General features: G+C 41.8%; 1 protein-coding gene across 4 annotated transcripts in view; it reads right to left on the bottom strand.

Annotated features, from left to right (window-relative positions):
• Nucleotides 1-23,388, bottom strand: part of rerea (arginine-glutamic acid dipeptide (RE) repeats a) — a 191,247-nt gene that overhangs the window by 157,845 nt on the left and 10,014 nt on the right. For 3 of the 4 annotated variants that reach the window (XM_047391625.1, XM_047391872.1, XM_047391961.1), the window contains exon 2: nt 4,026-4,154. The exons of the other annotated variant lie outside the window; for it this stretch is intronic. The gene's annotated coding sequence lies outside the window, so the exon portion shown is untranslated. The remainder of the gene's footprint in view (nt 1-4,025; nt 4,155-23,388) is intronic. 4 annotated transcript variants of the gene reach the window in all.

Consider the following 23,388-nt stretch of genomic DNA (forward strand, 5'->3'; position numbering starts at 1 on the left):
GGAGGAGCGAGTCAGGAAACGTTTTCCTCCACCAGTATCACGTAGTGACCTGGCCACTATCCTGCAAGAAGAATGGCTTAAAATCCCTCTGACCACTGTGCAGGACTTGTATATGTCATTCCCAAGACGAATTGATGCTGTATTGGCCGCAAAAGGAGGCCCTACACCATACTAATAAATTATTGTGGTCTAAAACCAGGTGTTTCAGTTTCATTGTCCAACCCCTGTACATCTAGATGTTTTCTGAGTGGCCGACTATTAGACGTAATGTCAATAGATTCCCCAGACAAAATGTAAAAAAATAAAAAATAAATTAATACTATTGTAAAGCAACTTGTAGAGCCCTGCAACATGAACAAAACTGACAGAAAAGGCAGTGTAAACCTTTACCCATTCAGGCACATCATAGAGGTAACGTCAACGATACGAATGGTGACTATTAATCAGCTAAACCCAACAATTTCACCACATTAGTAACTGACACACAAAATGGCTTCTACAGCCCACTTATGGAGCTCTTTTGCCCCATCAGTTATTCAGATATTAAAACTGAAGTGCACTACTAATCAAAATTGTGTCGACGAGGAAGATGCTTTGAGAGCGAGAGAGAAAAAAAGGAGACCAGCTTGGTGAAAACGACACCAGAAAAGAGAAATGAGAAGAAGGCAGAGAGATGAGGGGGGGAAAACAAGCAGATGGTTGGAGAAATAGACTTATTTGCAGATTTAACAGTCTTGATCCTCATTGAAGAGGTGAAACTGATTAAGTTCATATCAAACGGCTGCTTATAACACTGCGCCTGTCGCTGAGAGCACAAATCTCAGTCAAGTCAGGTTTTCCTTTTTTTCCATCCACTCTCTCACTTGTCTCTCTTTTATTCAGCATCCCTCAGCCTCCTTAAGCATCAGCTTGTCAGAGTGACAGATGCAGAAACGACCACTGACCTGAATCACTCTTTTCCAGCACATTAACCTGTGTGTCCCTGCACCTTTAACGCAAACCCTGAAACGCCAACATAGGAAAACACTTCGACAAAATCCTGAAGGAAAACTGCCCGACTGGAACTATAACCACAAAAAATAACTGTAGCATCACAGCCACTCCTGGATACCAGAAAGCTGAAATAGAACAGAAAATATCAATCATCTGCTCCAAAATGACGTTCTTTCTTTCCATCCAAGATTGAAAAATAAAAACAACATTGTGCAAGGTGCAGGGGACAAAAACGGTATTGTAAGCCTGGGAACAAACATGGAAAACATCAATACTTTAATTACTCCAGCCCATGTTTATGAAATGCAATAATCATTCATTAAAGATGCAGACAGCGGCAAGCAGGCGGCCTGGCTGGGCATCAGTGCTGGGTGCGATTGTAGGAGAAGGGTGGAGGGGAGGGCTGGCGTAAATGATTCATGGTTTGATATCTCTCCTGTTTAATGGGTTCCTCCGGGGAGCTGCTGGGGCTCCACTGCAGCGTCTTCCTGCCTGGCTCGGCTCGCTTCAGCTCTGCCCAGGCTTCTTCTGCAGCCGCTGTCTGCTCCTCTAGATTACAAAAAGCACTGCCCAAACCATGAAAAGCCACTCACTGAAAACAGAAAGCAGGAATATGAACATACACACAGAAAAGGAACTGGCTTGATTCAATATTGTGTGGCAAAGAATTTGACACCATACAGAGAGAGTGAAGAAAAGAAAAAGCTTATTCTAGAAGGAAACACTTGCTGCAAAAATACTGGGGATACTTGTTACATCTAGTGGGAATATGGTAGCATTTCCTGAAAGATGGAGACACCATCATCCTCTCCATCCCAGCACCAAAGCTTTTTCAACAAACAAGTGTTAGAAATTGGTGACAAAATGCCTCTTAGGAGAGGCCTCTGCAGATCCAGTAAGATCATTTAAAACATTCAAGGCAAAATTTAATACGGATTGATTCTTTAAAGTTCGCTCTAATCACATAACACACGTTTTTTTTCCTCATCTTACAACCAAATTGAACATCACTGATAATCGGGGTTCCATATAAAACAAGAGATTTTTCTTTTAAACCATCAACATATAAACTAAATGAATCCCTGCCGTATTAGAGCCGTGGTGCATTTCATTTATGTGGACAAAGCCGATGCAAACGTTACATTTAGCAACATATGCCTCTTATTTTAATGTGATTTTGTATTAACGTTTTTTCTGTTTGAGCTGAACATGAAGCTGTCTATTCAACAAGTGTATTTTGCTTCCATAATTTCTAATAGAATAACCTCTGAAATTTCTGCAATATGTACACAGTGCAGTTTCTTTATGTAAGTGTTAATCCTCAGCTCCCATGATCCTTTATGGCAATTCTTCTGCTTTCTTACTTTCTTTTAGAGCATCTTGGCTAAGACGTGTAACAACACCTTTAGCTCACAAGACAAGACAATGCTCAATATTAAGTTCATGCGAAGAGAGATTTTAGACCATATTTTCATGAAAGCTAAGAATCCTGTTTTATGTTTGCTTTCACAAATTTGTAATCGAAACAGAACAATTCAGTCTAGTTTTGACAAAGTGCTGCGTTTCATGCAGGACCCAATCTAAGGCAGTCTTCGCACAAAAAAACAGTGTCTACAGGCCAAAATAAGGCATTTTAACAAATCATAAACTGTGTTTTAAAGCATCTCCAAGCGGTGGAAAATAATTTCTCTTACATTTAACCAGTAAAGGTTTATTAAATTTAGAACAGTGACTAGAAAGCTTCATATGAGATATCAGCTTCAGTGTCATTGGCCAGCTGTGGTGCATGGCAAAACTGTCTTACAGTGTTTACAAAACATTCTTGTCTTGTCTGCCAACCTGTTTGTTTATTTCATTTCAACACACAGCCAAGCAAACGATTTTAAAATACTGGGAGCTTCCTTTAAAGCTAATTTAGCCAGTCAAACATCACAGGATCTACTGCCACTCAAAGAACACAAAACCTAGTTTCAACTTGTCATAGTTACGCTCGAAGGAGGAACAGGATCGGTCTTCTACAAATAATCATTATAAATGTATTTGAGTCCATAACTCTGCAAAGCATAAATTTGCTGGCAAGCTAACTATAAGAAAAAAAACATGCAGATGTGCAAGCAAATACAAACGATATCCTCCATAAAAACTTGCTTTTTGTTATAACCTGCTCCAACATTACATATCTGCCTTTTGTTTCTATGGAATAGGATGACATAGAAAAATAACACTCTTGCATTGCCTTACTGCACATTAGACACTGCAGCATACACAATCTGATCAACAACTAAGCCATGCTACCCTGAATTTCTCTCAGATTAGGTTTATATTGGGCATGCGTGCCATTGCTACAGAACTGACGCAACTTAAACTCAAATGTAGCAGCAGTGGCCCAACAATACCATTAGTTACTCTAATACTACGCCATGTCATCTGCACTGATGAAGTTTTGCTTACCTCGGCATGCCATGTGCTTAAAACTATAAGCGAAACTGACGGCATGATCTACTTTCTGAATAATTTGGCTAATAATGATCTTAATTAAATTCCTGGATGGTCAGTTGATTCTTTAATATTAAAAATATATAATAAAGTGAGATTGTGTATCACTGCAAAAATAACGTACCCCATCAAGACTAAGAAGAACACGCTCCCAATAAACATGCACTATTCAAAACAGGAGCAAATAAAAAGGGGCAATCATGCTTCAAACATGTGACAACATTTGATGTTCCACAAATCCCCTTTATGTCTTCGCATTTAGACGTGCAGCAACATGTGTTGGTCAATATGCAAACATAACATGACAAGATAGGAAACAGTACAACAGTTGCATCCCTAATCATCTGGAGGGAAGGCATGGAGAGAGGATTGCCTGCTGAGTGTTTCATCTTTAAATTGCTGTTCTTTTTTTCATTAAATCAGTAAAACCTACTGACTAGGTTTAGCTGCAATGCATATCCCATTGCATAACAAGAAAGCAAAGCAATTCAGGATCAGAGTGAAAAATAGGAATGATTACAGAAAACAACACCTACTGTCACAGACATATGGGTATGATGGTATTGTTTTAAAAACAGACGTGGGGAAAAAAAGTCCTGAACATATCATCTGGGCCTCCACCTTTCCTACCCTCCACTCTGCACCTCCTCCTCACCAAGCCAAATCTGGTGGAAAAAAAGAATGAAGAGATTAAGGTTGTAACGTGTTGGGCTAATCATAACATAGACAGTTTAGTGCCATCTCGCATAATTAAATGCTTTGCACTAACCACCTAATGCATACTAATTTGGAACAATCCACTCCCCGAGTTGGCAGACCATGAAGCTCCCAGCAAAGGAGGTGCTCTCCTCTTTCTCCCTCTGTGTGCTCACGTGAGACACACACACACAACGCAGATTTGTGGACCAGTAAGGTGCTAAAGGTCAGGCCGTGCACTTGAAAGAAAAGGTCAAGCATTATTACAACATGACTAAATAAACAGGCTGTGCACATCGCACAGTCCAGCCGCTGTGGATGCAGGAAGCCTCCAACTACAAGCTGTACTACCTGCCTGCTTGGCCGGCTGGGATTCAGCTTCATCCCTTGTCTTTATCCACATATCCCTCAAGCTCAACGACAGCTGACATGAGGACTGTCATATCCTGGCTAGATTCTTATCGACTCGCTGGCTTTATTGCCCTCTTCTTCCTGAGTCACACACAGCCAAACACATAGCGAGAGGAGGGGAAAAAAAGGGAGGCATTGCTCCTGGAGCGTGCTTTAAAGCACATTAATATTAATTGCAGCAGTAGCTGGGATGATAACACAGACAAGCCCCTGTGAGAGAGACGGGCGCAGTCAGCTCCTGCTTTTTGTTCACAGCCCTACTCATCGGTAGGATGAGCATAGACAGACGATCGCCTGCCGAGTATTTCATCTTCAAATTGTTTGTATTATATTGGAAGGGGGTCTACCCTTCGCCAGCGAGGGGACTTTGTGTTTGCAGATACAGCCACACTGTGTGTGGGTGGGTGGGTGTCTGTGTGTTTGTGCATGTGCTGCAATAAAGCCTTGCAAGATGAATTATTAGACTGACATCAACCACAATTGAAATGTGCTTCAAATAACAGAATGCTTAAGCAATTCTGCTTTTATCTCACATACAACTCCTGGCAGGGCTACCTTTTATGTCCTTCATGCTGAACTCTTGATTCATTGAACAGTGAGCTCAGTTTAAGTAAAAGAAAAAAATAATAATCTACTGCTCCGGTAAGGAAGAAAAACAGAATTTGAGTTGAAGGCTGGATGTTGATGGCTATTTCCACCTCCTGGCTTATTTTCGTCCCCTCCTGTAGAAACAGCTGCTGTACATCCTATGGTTTTACATTTTCCAGAAACCTTTAACAAGAGTATTCATTCGCTTTGATTTTTTTTTTTTTTGTAAACCACAACACTTGATGTGTTTTATTGGGATTTTATGTGATAGGTCAAAACATAATTGCAAAATGGAAGGTAAAGGATACACAGGTTTCAAAAATGTTATTAAAAATCCTAAAAGGGTGGCCTGAATTTGAGGTTAGCTGCCCTTTATAAGGTAGGTCTCTACCAGCTTTGCAAATCTTAGAACTGTTAGTTTCCTCCATTTGTCTCAACAAAGTAGCTCAAGCTCATCCAGACCGGATACAGACAATCTGTCTTGCAACATACAGGTCCTTCTCAAAATATTAGCATATTGTGATAAAGTTCATTATTTTCCATAATGTAATGATGAAAATTTAACATTCATATATTTTAGATTCATTGCACACTAACTGAAATATTTCAGGTCTTTCATTGTCTTAATACGGATGATTTTGGCATACAGCTCATGAAAACCCAAAATTCCTATCTCACAAAATTAGCATATTTCATCCGACCAATAAAAGAAAAGTGTTTTTAATACAAAAAACGTCAACCTTCAAATAATCATGTACAGTTATGCACTCAATACTTGGTCGGGAATCCTTTGGCAGAAATGACTGCTTCAATGCGGCGTGGCATGGAGGCAATCAGCCTGTGGCACTGCTGAGGTCTTATGGAGGCCCAGGATGCTTCGATAGCGGCCTTTAGCTCATCCAGAGTGTTGGGTCTTGAGTCTCTCAACGTTCTCTTCACAATATCCCACAGATTCTCTATGGGGTTCAGGTCAGGAGAGTTGGCAGGCCAACTGAGCACAGTGATACCATGGTCAGTAAACCATTTACCAGTGGTTTTGGCACTGTGAGCAGGTGCCAGGTCGTGCTGAAAAATGAAATCTTCATCTCCATAAAGCTTTTCAGCAGATGGAAGCATGAAGTGCTCCAAAATCTCCTGATAGCTAGCTGCATTGACCCTGCCCTTGATAAAACACAGTGGACCAACACCAGCAGCTGACACGGCACCCCAGACCATCACTGACTGTGGGTACTTGACACTGGACTTCTGGCATTTTGGCATTTCCTTCTCCCCAGTCTTCCTCCAGACTCTGGCACATTGATTTCCGAATGACATGCAGAATTTGCTTTCATCCGAAAAAAGTACTTTGGACCACTGAGCAACAGTCCAGTGCTGCTTCTCTGTAGCCCAGGTCTGGGGAATGCGGCACCTGTAGCCCATTTCCTGCACACGCCTGTGCACGGTGGCTGTGGATGTTTCTACTCCAGACTCAGTCCACTGCTTCCGCAGGTCCCCCAAGGTCTGGAATCGGCCCTTCTCCACAATCTTCCTCAGGGTCCGGTCACCTCTTCTCGTTGTGCAGCGTTTTCTGCCACACTTTTTCCTTCCCACAGACTTCCCACTGAGGTGCCTTGATACAGCACTCTGGGAACAGCCTATTCGTTCAGAAATTTCTTTGTGTGTCTTACCCTCTTGCTTGAGGGTGTCAATAGTGGCCTTCTGGACAGCAGTCAGGTCGGCAGTCTTACCCATGATTGGGGTTTTGAGTGATGAACCAGGCTGGGAGTTTTAAAGGCCTCAGGAATCTTTTGCAGGTGTTTAGAGTTAACTCGTTGATTCAGATGATTAGGTTCATAGCTCGTTTAGAGACCCTTTTAATGATATGCTAATTTTGTGAGATAGGAATTTTGGGTTTTCATGAGCTGTATGCCAAAATCATCCGTATTAAGACAATAAAAGACCTGAAATATTTCAGTTAGTGTGCAATGAATCTAAAATATATGAATGTTAAATTTTCATCATGACATTATGGAAAATAATGAACTTTATCACAATATGCTAATATTTTGAGAAGGACCTGTATTATCAGCTGGATTTTTGCCTGGACTTTGACTAAGCCATTGTTAACACATGTGCATCTAGACCTAAACATTCCATTGTAGCTCTGGCTGTAAGTGTAGAGCTATTGTCCTGCTGGAAGGAGAACCTCCACAATGGTTTCAAGTCTTGGACATTATATCAGGTTTTCTTTCAGGATTCTAATCCATCCATTCCCACAACTAACGCTGCCACTGTCATGTCAGCTTTCTACCACAGAGTGTTTTGCTTGCAGGCCAAATGGGTCAATGTTTGGGCAGTTTCCCACCAGAGGCTATCATTCACTTTCAAAAGGGACAAGAGTTACATTCTTCAGATGGTCAACATCATTTGGGTAGATGTGGAAGCTCTGGTAAACTATGGTAAGCCAGAAGAACTCAGTCTCTTTCCACCTACAAGCAAACCCTGGTGCAGTTCACTAACAGGGTTACCAGGAGAGGAAATGAACCTGATGCATTTGTCTCATGTATACAGAGCAACATGCTGGACAGCTTGTTACCTCCCCTGCAGGACATACTGTGCTGCTTCTTTTTAAAAACCAATTAGGTTAGAACACCTGTGGAAAAAGAGAAACACCAAGTCTGCAGAAATCTGGTGTTCCTCCATTGTTTGTTTTTCTTGTGATCAACTCGGTTGGAGGAGGTGGATTTCTTCCGTTTTTTGTGATTTTTTTCCACACTCTAGGTCAGTGCTTGTTTCTTGCAATATGATCAACTGTTGTAGCGGTGTGATGTTGTCCAGGCAATTAGGTCCATGCATTATGAAAGTAAACAGAATCAAATAAAAAGGTGTGACATTTTTCAGCATTCCCCACCCAATCGAACAGAGTACTGGCGTCAAAGCGTCCTTAATGAAATCTAACCAGGACCATATTGTTATTATTTTTTCCCGGTGAATAGTCCTCCTGTGTTGTTCAAAGTTTGGGATATTGTTTTATATTCTAACTATCTTTTAAACATTATCTGACCTGTATGCTGTCTTCATGAAACTGCTCACTAATGTTCTCCAACAAACCTCTGAGGTCTTCATAGTTCAGCTGGATTTATACTGACATCTAATTATACACAGATAGGCTCTATATACAAATTAGCTGACTTCTCAAGGCCATTATTTACAATGCATTTTATTTAGGCATTTTAGAGCAAAAGGTGGCAGAAAAACAATGCACCCCACACTTTCCTGATTTTTATTAGTAGAATAGTTTAGAAAACCAAATTTAATTTTTCTTTCCACTTAACAATTATGCACTACTTGATCCCAATAAAATACACTAAAGTGTGCGGCTGTAATGTGATAAAATGTGAAAAATGTCAAGGGGTATGCGTATTTTGAAAGCCACATGTGTCAACTGCGTTCTAGAATCAACATACATCCTTTATTACCGCCTCACAGCGGTGGTTTCTTTGCCTGCACGGTTTTGTGCTCCTTTTCCGATTTTCCCCAAGATTCATCAATACCCCATTACCAAGTCAAATCAGGTGGTGCTGCAGATATTTGCAGAAAACCGGGGCTGCAAGGAGCGACACAGACATTAGAGGATTCACTCAAGAAGCCTGGGAGGTTTTCCTCCAGTAGCTGTGCTGGATAACAAACAGGGCGAGGAGGTGAACAGACAGAGAGCGAGAAAAAAAATATTACTGCTTGCTAAATGTGTTTGAGTGGTTTAGGGCTCAGAGGGCAGTGAGGGAAAAAAGAGACGTGCAACTGCATCACTCCAACCTCCTTTAAGCAGCCCACCAGATTGTAATCTCCTGTGCTCCGTAGAGTCGCACATTATTGTTTCTCATTTCATGTGGTACAAACAATTAAAACCTGCCACCAGATTCCTCTGCCCCATGAGCTCCATTTGAAAAACAAAAAAGCAAAGGAAAAACATTCTACGTGCACACCCACATCTTTAAGCTAAACGTCCAGAAATGTCACGCGTATTTCTAACTTTCATCGTCTTTATCACACGGCAACAGTAGCTACAAGATGGACAAGCCCTGTGTAATGTGAGCGGGTACGTGATGAAGAGAAAGGCAAAAAGAGATAGGTAGAGAGTGGGGGTGGGTGGAGAAAAAGTGTCCTCTTAGTTTCCAGTGCCTGCTGTCAACATCTTCATAGCTGCAGCAATATGAAGGAGACAAATAAAACTCTTGGGAAGAGTCAGCCAGCAGAAAGGGAAATAATGAAATAAGGCTAGGCTGTGTTTTTTTCATGTCGAAAATTATAATGTTTTTGTTCATGATTAGGGGAACTATGTGCGGGGACAGGGAGGAGGGGAACACTGCAGGTTCTCCGAGGAAGGTTCTGCCAGAGGTGGTAGTGAATCCCTCCCCTGCGACAAAGCTCTCGCACTTAGGAGTGAAATTTAAACTCTTATTGTTACACTTTTTTTTTTTAAGCTTTCACTCCAAATATTTCATGTGTGTATACTTGTGTGCATGCATCCTAGTGCATAAACATGATGCAATCTTCTTCAGCTGCTGTTCGGCAGCAGCGTTTGTGGCTTCATGCCGAGCACATCCATTTGCTTTATGCCAAGAATAAAGAGAGACAGAAAGTCTGACAGAGCTCTGCTCGCCCTCAATCATACTGGAGAAATGTGAGCGAGCAAACAGAACATCCGCCACCTTGGTGAGAGGTTTGCAGAACGAAGCCTCCCGAAAGGTCCTGCCTGACGCCTTCGTTAAAATTAACCACGGCAAATCAAGATGGGAACGCAACTGACTGGACGCATCCAGCGGGAAATTTCTGAGATGTGACAAGTACTTAATTTAGCTGTCATCCACAGCACCCTGCTAATGTTGAAATATTAAAAAAGAAGGCTGCATTTTATACATAGAATATGTACATATACATAGAATGAGGCTGTAGCACTGCCATGCCACATAGCTGTGGCTTTATTTGAGAAGATCGTGAAATAAGGAGGAGGATATGGCCTTTAAGAGTGAGCTGCTAGGCCACTGCTCGGCTAAGTGACAATGAATCCTACAGCAAGTCGATTTGCTGCTTTTCAGAGCCTGGAAACTTGTCTGGTAGAGTGCTCACAGGGGAGATGCAGAGATGGAAGAATGGAGGGACAAAGGCTCACCTGTAGCTGTCCTCTATTTGTCTGAGCATCCCTCGAGGCTTTTGAGATGCTCGCTACAACAAAGGGGGCTTGTGGGGGGTGTGGGCAGAGGAAAAATGCTCTTCGGCAATCCACAGACAGCAGAGGAAGAAAGGACAAGTTTACAGGTAAACGGAGAATCTGGCTGAAAGCTGAGGCAAGCTCTGGTTTCAAACGATAAATTACAGCACAAATCTGATTAACACAAGAGCACTGTTATCCTTTAGTATTTAAGCTTTACATGCTTTTAATCTTAATATACTTGCCCTGTAGCTTTTAAATTATTTATCCTGTCTTTTTTAAAGAAGTTATTTTGTGTAAATAGTTTTTTTTTATGTGTTCTGTTCGCCAGAGTAGCACTCAGATTTGTTGTCCGAGTGCCAAGAAGAAGCTCAACAGATTTACTTTCACAAGTGGAGCATTACGGCTAACACTATGATGCTCTGCTTGATATATAAATATATAAAAAATACTTCATTATTTCAATTGCAATGGAGAGAGAAACAAAATGGAAATAAAAAAGCAAGAAACAGAGAGAGGTCAGGCAAAAATGAAAAAGGGAGAGAAGGAGAAAAGAAAAGAAGAGAGGAGAGTAAGAAGGGTGAAGAGAATGCAAGATAACACCCTAGAATGCTGCTTCTACACCAGCAGAAACATATATAACAGCAATGTTACTGAAAGGTGCACAGTACTAATGAATGCAAGATGTATTTAGTGGTAACTGCAGCTCAATATAGAACATCTGTGTATCTGTTAACACCTGAATCTAAACACCTGTGGGTTTAAGTGTGAACGCGTTTGTGTATATAAGGTTTCTCCAAAAATATATGCAATAACGAGTGTGAGGATCCACAGACCTGCAACCCTGGACCCAAGACAGACACGGAGGAGATCTGAGCCACAGACATCCAAAGGCCCCCAGAGTATGGGAACCCCGTGAGGACCACTGCCGGGACTACCGCAACCCCCTCAGAGAAGAACAGAGGAGAGTCACAGTGGAACCACCCAGCAGCCACAGTGCAGAAGCCCCGGGGAGCTGCAGCGACAAGCCCACAGGCCCCGCCGGCAGCCGTCTATGCCGGAGCAGATTCAGCCATGGACCCAGAGACCCGAGAGCCCGGGGCACATCACCCCCCAAGCAGAAGCGCGACAAAGCCAAAGGGCCCAGGCCCCAGCAAGCAGGCATCGGGAGTGAGACGACACAAACCAAAGAACCCAGACCCGAACACAGAAAACCACCAATACACCAGCAGGCAGAGACACCAGACACAGCCAGGGAGTGTGGCAGGGAGGATCCAAGCTGATCCAGGAGAGGGAGCAGCCCAAGACCCAACCTGACACAAAAACAGGCGCACAGTCACAGTCACACATTCCCACCCTCATGCGTACTCACCAGACCCTCCCCAGGACAACGCAGTCCCAACCCTCCAATGAATTCCGATCTCAACCCCATGAGCCCTCCACCCCCAAGGATCCCCAATATGAATTTCCTCACAGGGCCACCTCCAACCAGGACACAGTTATTGAACCCATGTGCCCAAGTGCCATAAATCCCCTCCCCATTGGCTCAACCCCACAGGCAACCTCCAACCTCAAAAGCCATTGAAGACACACAGTGGAAGCTCCACACCCAACCCTGCTGCAAGCAACCCCACCACACCCTGCCCCCCACCACACAATGCGCTGCGACAGTGAGGCAAGGGCCCTGCCTAACGTCAACCAGCCTCTGCCCACAAGCGCAACAGAGCAGACATCACTGAGCACCGTACTCACAACGGACCCCCCGACCCCACACCAAGATGGGACAAATTCACCTGGCAAGAGGTCCCTGGCCGGAGACATGCACCCAGGGCCGATGGCCCCCACCATGCCCCCATAACCACACTACATCGCCGCCCTGCAACAACAGTCCAGGGAGAAACACCAACCAGGTCAGTTCCACCGTCACCACTCAGCCAGTTCAACATGTAATCAAATAACTTTTTTGAGTTTAGTAAAAATCATATAAAGGTTAGAGACATCTATTATTTCAGGAACAAATTGGGGTAATCTTATGAATCTTTTATTTTCAGTTAGATTCAAAACTACTAACACTTTCAGATAACAATATACAGCATATTTATATCTATATGCGTTTAAGTCCTTGGGAAAGAAAAAAGAAATATCTAAATCAGCAAGTGAGAATAAAAAAAAAAAAAAAAAAACTGGCATCAGCCAGGAAAAGCCTGATCTGTACATCTTTTAAAAATAAAACCAAAATTAAAAAGGTAGGGTTTTTCATCAGAGTAGATTTCAAGTTTATATTTATTGTGAAAATGCGCCTTGCCGCAGCCACCTTTTGATCTGAAATTGACCACATGGACGTTATTTATATGAATGCTCCCCTTCAGTTCTTCAGAGATGCTGGACCCTGTTTATCATGGAGCTCTTACCCACCGCTGAACTTTATACTGTCTGGATAACTGGCTTTCAGTGTTCATATTTACAAACTAATAGTTTACTAGCTCACTACCCCTGTATCTAACTTACTCAAGCAGCTCAACAACAGCATGCACTTACAGATGGTGAATACATTTAAAATCCCTACAGTAAGTACAGGACCTGGGGAAACAGGCAATGCGTCTTCCATTACGAACAACAAGACCTGAAGCTGTGCAGATTTATTTAACTCGAGGATTTAAACACGTTCCGTGACAACTGAGAAAGCATCCCTGGGTGGTTAATCCATTTTTTATTTCTCACGTCTCCTGGCTTCATTTGACATTTTCAGTTAATTTGTATGCATTTATGTTTTCCAGCACTGTCTTGCATGTTTGTTTAAAACAGGTCTCAATAAGAATTATCTATAAAAACAAAAAGGTTAAATAAAAAATCTTCATCAGCAGCACCTAATTAAAACGTTACAGTCGAATTCAAAGACAGTTCTGCACAGGCAAACAGACATCAGATGTGAACAGCAAGATTTAACCTGACTTTCAAGTCCACAAAGGATGACACAATGTTTTTTTTTTTTTTTGAGTATGGGCAGCAGATGACAGGAGTAATTTGCCAGATCGCTGATTTGAAAAGGAGCCCTTGAAGATGACACAGAAAGACAACTGTATTGTCATCCTAAAGAGGATCTATGAAATCAATGGGACAAGATCAATGCTGTCTCTCCCTCTCTTTCAAAGCACTTTGCATAAAATACAATAACCATTACAGAGGTCACCATCTAGCTCCCAGATTTCCTGTGCAAGGTGTTCAGACATCTACAAAGCTCCTCCGGCCCCCATCAGTTCAAATGTCACTTCTACAACGTCACAAACAAGCAAGCAAGCAAGGAAGGAAGGAAGGAGAACGTGAGGGGAGATATGGGGGTTAGAAAAATCCCCTGGCAAGCCAAAGCCAACGGGAGAGAAAGAGGGTTTGGAAGATACTAGTGCAGTGCCTTCATTAGAGTACAGCAGCTAGCCAAGCACTATAGAAAGAGCTCCTCATCCTCTCAGTTAATTAGGATTTCTGCAGCTTCATTTTAGGGCGAGGGACAGGATGTTGGAGGCTTGATTGCTTTTTATTTGTCAGCCTAACGGCTGCCTTTGCCGCTTTATTAACAGAAGATCTTGCCGATTTACAGCTTTGCAGCAAACATCAATTTCAATAATTACAAGCAAACTGTTGGCAAGTACACAATAAAACACACGCTCCCTTTTTTTCCCCCTCTCTGGATTCTGTCGCCATTCAAAGTGCCCACCCCCTCCTTTGCAGGATCTAATTTCCATAGATGTGCCCTTTTCAAGACTGAATATTATAAACACACACTGATTTGCCTCAGTCGCACTTAGCACTTCAAATATTTTACAACCGACCCCTGGTCAGTAGGGGGTAACAAATACTGAATGCCACATTTACATTCATCATCCAAAACTGAGCAAATGCACTGACACAAAACAAAACAGAAACAATAGAAGAACCTGGTTTCATACAATACGAGTAATGCTAGAGGGGTACTAATCCAACAGCCAGAAACCGTAATCAGACAATTTTCCCTTGATCACCTCTGATCAGTGAAAGTAAAACATTAACAGGGTAAGAATTTATTTTGTGTAAATTTTAAGTCCTATATCTTCTGTTTGAGTCTTTACCTCTATCAAAGAGCCCATCGTACATTATTCTTTTAGCTGTTACAGTCCTTAGAAACAGAAAAGAAATAAATGAATAACTTTAAAGAAAGCTGAAAATCTGTACCTCTTAGTAATAAACGCCACGTCCCCTGATGGGTAAAGAATCCTTATCACTGAATGCAAGATATTTAGGATTGAAAGACAAAGCTGTCTATTGTAAGGATAATGCTGCACGTATGAGAACAACCTGATCCCAGACAATAGGTGCAAGAAATCACACTTTCAAGACAACAGTTAACAGATTCAGCACAGAGTCACAGTTTTCCTTTGAATGAAATCAATAATTGTGTTGCCTTGCAGTATATTGCCTTCCAGTCATCTCATCTGGCTTGCTAATGTTTCTTTCATGATCCAGCCCACTGCTGGTGACATTATAGCTACAGCGCTCGCACAAGTCCCCAATGGATCAGGGAAAATGGTTGGCGTAAAACACAATTAGTACGGTCCATATGGCTGCTAGTGGAGGAGGAGCAGGAGGGCTCCCTTGTGGTTTTGATTGAAGGCTGCTTCTCTGTTACCTTAAAGATCAAACTGCTGTCATAATAATTAGACCATTTGAATTCTGCCACTTGCCTTGGAAAAGAAAAGCAGCACTACTTCAACAGATTACCGCAAAGCAAAAGGATTCTTGGTGAAATAAATTCACCAATCTTGACTGATCGCTGAATCAATTGCTCTTTCATCATGATTCATGGTTCATATTGGATAATGGAGTAAATTTAATGTGAGGGGAGCATTACTTCCTGATTTCATCGTTCAGTCATATCGATTGGTCCGCTGCCCTCGTTTTGACCAATGGAATGTGCTGATAAGAGAGCAATGTGTTCGACCTATGTAAACTGAGCTCAGAGTAAACGATTTACTGTGCTTTAGGCGCGTCTCATTCAGTGATAGCTCTGTATGCCCAGCCTGACAAGCATTTTCTTGCCTGAGAAACGCAGACACCTTTTAGTGAGTAGAAGCGAACAACAACAGCTTGAGGCAACAGATTTATTACAAATTGATCTATTAGATAGCACTGCTGTGCTTCGCTGTTTTCTCTCTCCTCCACTCTCTCTCTCTCTCTCCATTTCTCTCTCTGTGTCTCTGACAACCTTTCCCTGATGGTAACTGAAGTGTATCAGAGAGGAAGTGCTACAGTGGCAAATCTAAACCCAATCCTCAGAACTCATTTTCTCTGTGCTGGCTCCTGGCACCGAGGTGCAAAAGACAAGACGTCCATCTTTAAACCCAGTTGATCCAACGCAAGGACCTAATGCCCGAGCTGAAGCCTCAGCACACTCGATGAGGTCGCTTAACCTGCAAGGGCGATCAAGGACACGCTTTACCGGAAGCACCTTGTGAACAGTTAAACAATGTCACCGGGTCTTTTTCTTCTGGCTACATAAACCCTGAGGACTTACCGTCTTTCCTGCCACCTCCACTAAGACATCAGATGCAGACTCCAAACACAGCCTCATGTGTACAGTCACATCAGTGCTACGCCTATACTAGTCATAGCGACTCCAAAGCACAACCAGCAACTTACCAGAGGATCTTCATCTTGTTTTTTCATCCAGGAAACACAAATACACAACATTAGGAGCCTTAAGGGACACTTTAATTAATGACAGAGCCAGACTGGTCTACACAACAGACTGCTGCTATTGATATACCACTCTATAAAATATTCAATTGAATCAATTATACTGCTTAGACTTGTTCATTAAGGTTTTCTTTCATCACAACTACAGAAGCCAAACTTTAATATAGGGATGCACGATATACTGGCATTACCATCAGTATCGTCCTACGGTAGCCATGTTTTAACATATGGTATCGGTCCAATAAGTACAACTGGGCCAGTATTATATTAACAGCCAATGTTTATTTCTTTGGGCTGTTGTGTACGTGTTTCGGGAGGAGGGATTGGAGGAGGTTGGCCATGTAGTGTTCATCTGGCCATGCGATAGTGAGCGCAGGATTATGGAGTGATTAACTAAAGCAAGGATGCAATGTCAGCGGTTTGATCATCTTTTCAGTGTCAAAATGGTAGTAAAATATAGATAATATATAGAATACCGGTACATATAATTTATCAGCCATAACAGCAATAATAATATTGGATATCGGCCAAATTTTTCATAGCATCCCTAATTTAATTTTGGATTTTATGTGAAGGACCAACACTGAGGGCTGTCAAAATAATAGCAATGTCGATATAATCAATTACTTTTTTTTTTTAGTCCATCAAAAATCGATCTAAACTGACCCTTTCTTATTTGCCATAATTGTCAAACATTTTCTGCCTGTAGTGCAGAAATGTTGAGCGCCTCGTTGAACTGCGGGAAGTCTTTAACTCTGCAAACTTGGCGAGTACAGCCACAAAAAAAAAACATATGCTAACCTCGAATAAGGCAAACGCAAAAGCATTGTTCGGAAGTACTTTCAGGATGACACAGACCAACAGGAAAAAAACAAAATGCTGTAGGATGCCACATGCTAGCTGCGCTAAAACTAGGACACTGATGACTGACAGCAAAGCTCCAATATCTGCAACAGTCAAGTAGTAAACCTCATGTACGACGTAAGCTAATGGTATCGGTTTAAACTAGCTTCATGGACACGGATAGCCCAATCACAGTGCTCTGTTGGTTTGAGCTCCAGCATCGAGATGCTCTTCCCAGCTTCAGAGTTCAAACCACTCTCTGGTCTATATTTTTCACGCTTTATTAAGAACAACAACAATACAGAACATCGCACACATGAAGCGAGAACAAAGGAAATAAACGAAAAGAATAACTTTGAAACAAAATCTCTAAGAGGATTACATGTTTTTAAACAACTTTTTATTCTTGCTGTCCATTATAGAGAAAATCTGCTTAATATACAAAAGTAATTCGAATGATATTTTATTGTCCCTCAGTAGTAACATGTTTTTGTATCAACATCAAATTGACAGATATATGTTAGCATACAGTGGCACCCTATAGATAAGCCAGTATAATAAAATTAAATATTAATGTTGGGACCACACAGCCATGGGTGTTCAACACTAAAACTCCGGTACATACTTTCCTGGAACCTTTCAAAATAAAGTGCATTAACCTTCTTCCAGCACAGCCAGGAAATGGGGTAACTGCGGACTTCCTGTGGCGCCAATACCCAAATAAAAGCCCCACCTTTCCACAAGTCTTTCTCTTCCACACCGATGACCATCGGGTCAGGAGGGAACACAGCGCGCTGAATGTCTTTTGCTGGCAAAAGGACAGAAATTCAACTGGATCCAAGGACCGATCACCGATCATTTGCAAAAGTTAAGTAGAATGAAATACTGTCTGTGTATCCGGTATTTTCATTCATGAACGGAGAAATTAAGGTGTAAGAGTTGCTTACATTTTCTCTTCGAGGCCCCACAGAAGCAAACGGTGTTCCGAGAGAAGCTGTTTCGACAAGCCGAGTCTGGAGGAAAGACGACGGCCACAACCCTGTTTACGGTAACGAACAGCTGGTCACCTTCTGATCGGGAGAAACTGAGGAAGTTAGCGGGAAGCCAACCTTTGTTCACAGAACGAACGCACCTTCTGATCGGAGGAAACTGAAGAAGTTAGCGGGAAGCTAACTCTTTGTTCACGACGGATATCTTCTTCAAACTTCGCCCTTGGACAACCTCAACAGGTTCAGAGTTTGGGTTTTGGGCAGATTAACAGATTGGTTTAGGATGAAATGATCTAAACGTTTTCATGTTATGAAGTTTGTTTTGTGGAACTCGGCTATCTTGGTGCTAGCATGCTACCTGTAGCACCCAGGCCGGTTCGGGTTCTTTGTATGTTTTAAAGCTAAGATAAACTTTATTTAAAGGGTGGTCTTAACCAGAACATTGCTCATAACGCGTCGTCAGCGCTTATGCATTTTAACCCTGGTATTTTAAAGGTATGTGTTGATTCTGGCGCTAAGCTATCTCTAGCTTAGCACTTTAGCTAGCTTCTTTGTTAGCCCAACGGCCAGCCGGTAAGAACACGTGTGCTAGCATTAAGGCTAGTCAACAGAAAGGTTGTTAGTTTTCAAGCTAGTGAATAATAGTCCCTGAACATCATTTACTAAAGTTGATAACTAAGTAAACACCATTAAGCCCCATTTCTCCAGAAAGATTTGGCTCTTTTCCAAAATACTCAATAATATTTCTTTAAATATTATTTTAATAAATGAAGGCAGCTAATTAGACACCGTTGAGAATTAGTCATCCAGGAGGTTGGTTTTATTCAGCAGATTATTATTTAAAACATTATTTTATTAAAATAATATTTAATCTGATCTTGCATTGTGAAGGGTTGTCTAAAGGTTGCTGATTATTTTCTAAGTTAGTTCCAAAACTAACTTAACTTCACTTCCAGATTCTTCAAGATAATCCTTGGTTCTCAAACATAAACATTGCATGGTAATGTTGCATCACTCTTTTTGGTCATAATTTCTAATCATCTTTAATCAACTTGTTTATATTGTACATAGTCCGTTAGTCTTCATTATTCTTTAATTCTGCTTGGTAGTTTAGTTGGATTTTTTTAGCATAGTAAAGAGTTTGTTGATTGAAATATGTTTGACTTTGAGTTGACTTATTTTTGTTAATAAATTCTTGTATTTTAAGAAATTGTGTGAATTCATTCCATGTGTATGCAGAGTTTATGCTGTTCAATAATGCCAGAGCTCGTCTCACACCTTTCTATTCTGTCCTAATACCATCGCCTTAATGGGGCTGGTATTCACAGGACAATCCTTAACAGACCGGAATATTATTTGGTAAAATATTAATATTAAATAATATTCTCAGATTTATATTTACAAAATAGTGGCGTCCCTGGGTGGGCATTATCATGAACAGCTTGCACTGTACATAAATGTGAATGAATAAAACCACAACTGCACATTATTGATGTACCAAGTGATTAGCTTAAAACCAGCTATCACTGGTCACAATAGGACTCAAAACATCAGAGTTCTAACATCAGATGTCACTGATTATATTTAAGAAAACATTATAACTCGTGACACTCCAGGAGTTCACAAATTTAGACTTTCGTCAAAATTAATAACTCCAATGTCTCCGTGCTAGTAACAATCAACTCTGCTACATAAGCAAAATTTTAGATGTTCTGACTCAGTCTGGTTTCTTCTGTGTAAGCAATAACTTGAGACTTGGTTTAACTTCAGTTAACCTCACTGTCCAGACAGTTGCTGCACATCTGGATCCAGAGGCTGTGTTTGTGTAAGACCACAATTGGAAACTGAATTTACTTTGCAGTTAATTTCAATATCTGACCTAATTTTGATGCATGTATCCATTCAGGAGCTTTATAGTTTGTTTTATGGTTTGAAAGAACAGGATTTTTGCCAGATTAAATCCCAAATTTAAACTAATCACCCTGCCATAAAGGGGGGTGAATCAAAAGTCAAATTGCAATTATTACACTTAGGAGGTGTAGCAATTTTCTTTTCCCTTTGCATTTTAAACAAAATTCCCTTAAAGGTTAAGAGTAGTGTCTAATCACTAGTTCTCCCAAAGAAAGGTGAAAAATTAGCTCTAAAATCACAAATATCCTTAGAGAAAGGAGTGGCATTATAACACTTGGAGCATAATGTTATCATAAGTCACAGGTTGAATGATCAACTGGTGCACCCATTTTACAATCAAATGTTTCCAATATATGTATAGTCAGATATACATATATAGCTGGACATACATTTGTTAGATGTTGTTGCTTTTAGCAACATTCTCATAACTTTGTTGTTGTTTTGTAGTGTCTGCCAGAATAATGGAATTAAACTCCATTATTATTAATTCAGCAGACGTGGAGATGCAGAAGGTGGTGGTTGCTGATCTCATCCGTTTGTCTCCAGATGAGCAGGATGCTTTAAATCAGTTTGACCTTGCCACATGTGATCAGAGGATTCAGGAGTTGGTAAACTTCATTAAGTATCCGACTGGAGATGCTCTGATTTCAGATGTTCTTTGTCAGCTTACCTTGTTGTATCAGCAGAAATCACAACTGGAAGCTAAAAGATATTTTCAGTTACAGGCTGACCATCAGATGGCCCTTCAAAGAGAGAATGCTGCAAAGCTTGAGCTCTCAAAAGCTGAGGAGAGGACCAAGAAAGCTGAAGCAAAGTTAGTGGACCTGAAGGCAGATGAGCTCAAGAAAGCTTCATCCCTAAAGGGGGGACAGACCCCCACCTCTCAGGTACCCAATTTGCATTTTCACTCACAGCAGCTGCAGCAGCCACAGCAGGGGGGAGACTCAGACAGCAGGCATCCTGCACCTAGGTCAGAGTCTCCCCCTCCTAAATTCAGCCAAAGTGTCCAACTTACTTCCACAGACCTTAACCGAAATGTTGGAAGTCAGATGGTCTCCAGTGGTTTCCTGCCAAACCCCAGTGCAGTAAACAACCACCAAGATGACCAAGTGCCGGACTCAGCGTGTACAAGTGGCCCGATTCAGTGGGAGGAGCCCTCTTCCAGCCTGATCGGCACCCCTCTCCTTTCTGACTCTGTGTCGACCCCTAGGGACCAGGAGAGAAGCACATGGTTCTCGGGTGACTCAATCCAACCTGACCCAGCACCACTTGCACGAGTCCATTCATTACAAAGCTCTCATTTAAATCATGAGAAAACTTGTTTCCTTCCCCAGAGGTTTTGTCATGATCTTCCACCATTTCATGAACTTAACCAGCATGACTTCTCAGATGGACGTGGTCCACCTTGGGAGCATAGTGTCCGTTTCAAACAGCTTGAATCCCTTGCTAAGGACATAGAAGTTTTTGATCCAGGTAGCCAGGAGTCAAATATTGATGCTTACCTGTGTGAGGTTGAACATTGTCTTCTTGACTTGCGTTTTCCTTCTGATCGTGAGAAGCTGCGGCTTATTTGGAAAACAACAGCTAAGAGTGTTCATGCGTTCATAAAAACTCTTCCTCCAGAAATTAGTGACAGCTATCCAGCTCTCTGCCAGGCTCTTAGAGAAGAGTACTATGTTTACAGAGATGAAGCCGCTGCCACTATTAATGCTTTGACAGTTTTGCAAAAACAGTTCGAACCTCCCAGAGAATATTTCCACCGTTTGAAGACAGCTTATTTTCAGGGATGTTATGCTCCAGGTCTTGAAGAAGACCACACGTTTAAGTTGTTGTTTCTTCACAATCTCCACGTTATCGTGCAGTATGATGTGACTATGCAGTGCATAACGGAGAATCTCTCTATGCAGGAGACTCGTAGATATGCTCAGCTTGTGTGGGAAACACGTGTCAGTTCAGACAGAGCAGGAAAAGGCAAAGTTAGAGTGTTAAACATTCAAACTGAGAACAGGCCTAAGAAGAGGCGCAAAGTAAGTCCCCAAGTGATGCAACAGAACCAGGGGGGTGGTAACTGGCATCAGCCAAAAGACAAGCCACCAGTTAAAAGACAAACACCTTTTCACAGTGCAACATCGAACTGTAAGGTTGGTGGTAAACAGTGGAGCCACTCCAAAGATGTCATCACAGAGGAGGAGTTTGAGATGATCTGCAGGCGTGTTATAACTGAGGTAACGGCATTCCTAAAAGACATGGCAAGCCTGTAAAATCTATCAAACAAGGTATGAAGATGGTAAATATTATATTATATTCTGTTTTAATCTTTTTCTTTCTTATGGTTTGAACTTCAGAAAGTAAGGTTTAAAAGCAGTATTATTATGGTGTAAAAATTATTACGTGACTTTTATTTTTGTTTTTGTTTTTTTTTAAAAACATTTTATTAGTATTAGTCTCTGCCCAAGCCTGCCTCACTCCTGTCCAAACACTAACCTCTGAACCAAAATGGACTGTTGAACTCTGCCTTGCTACAGGAACCCAGTGACTCTTTTCACATGGCTGAGGACGGATTGTTAGCCCCAAAGACTGGATTTCGTCCCATTCTTCGGAACTAAAAGGGGGGATGTTGACCACACAGCCATGGGTGTTCAACACTAAAACTCCGGTACATACTTTCCTGGAACCTTTCAAAATATAGTGCATTAACCGTCTTCCAGCACAGCCAGGAAATGGGGTAACTGCGGACTTCTTGTGGCGCCAATACCCAAATAAAAGCCCCACCTTTCCACAAGTCTTTCTCTTCCACACCGATGACCATCGGGTCAGGAGGGAACACAGCGCGCTGAATGTCTTTTGCTGGCAAAAGGACAGAAATTCAACTGGATCCAAGGACCGATCACCGATCATTTGCAAATGTTAAGTAGAATGAAATACTGTCTGTGTATCCGGTATTTTCATTCATGAACGGAGAAATTAAGGTGTAAGAGTTGCTTACATTTTCTCTTCGAGGCCCCACAGAAGCAAACGGTGTTCCGAGAGAAGCTGTTTCAACAAGCCGAGTCTGGAGGAAAGACGACGGCCCCAACCGTGTTTACGGTAACGAACAGCTGGTCACCTTCTGATCGGGAGAAACTGAGGAAGTTAGCGGGAAGCCAACCTGTGTTCACAGAACGAACGCACCTTCTGATCGGAGGAAACTGAAGAAGTTAGCGGGAAGCTAACTCTTTGTTCACGACGGATATCTTCTTCAAACTTCGCCCTTGGACAACCTCAACAGGTTCAGAGTTTGGGTTTTGGGCAGATTAACAGATTGGTTTGGGATGAAATGATCTAAACGTTTTCATGTTATGAAGTTTGTTTTGTGGAACTCGGCTATCTTGGTGCTAGCATGCTACCTGTAGCACCCAGGCCGGTTCGGGTTCTTTGTATGTTTTAAAGCTAAGATAAACTTTATTTAAAGGGTGGTCTTAACCAGAACATTGCTCATAACGCGCCGTCAGCGCTTATGCATTTTAACCCTGGTATTTTAAAGGTATGTGTTGATTCTGGCGC

Source organism: Girardinichthys multiradiatus, chromosome 1 (genome assembly GCF_021462225.1).
Source record: "Girardinichthys multiradiatus isolate DD_20200921_A chromosome 1, DD_fGirMul_XY1, whole genome shotgun sequence".
NCBI lineage: Eukaryota > Metazoa > Chordata > Actinopteri > Cyprinodontiformes > Goodeidae > Girardinichthys > Girardinichthys multiradiatus.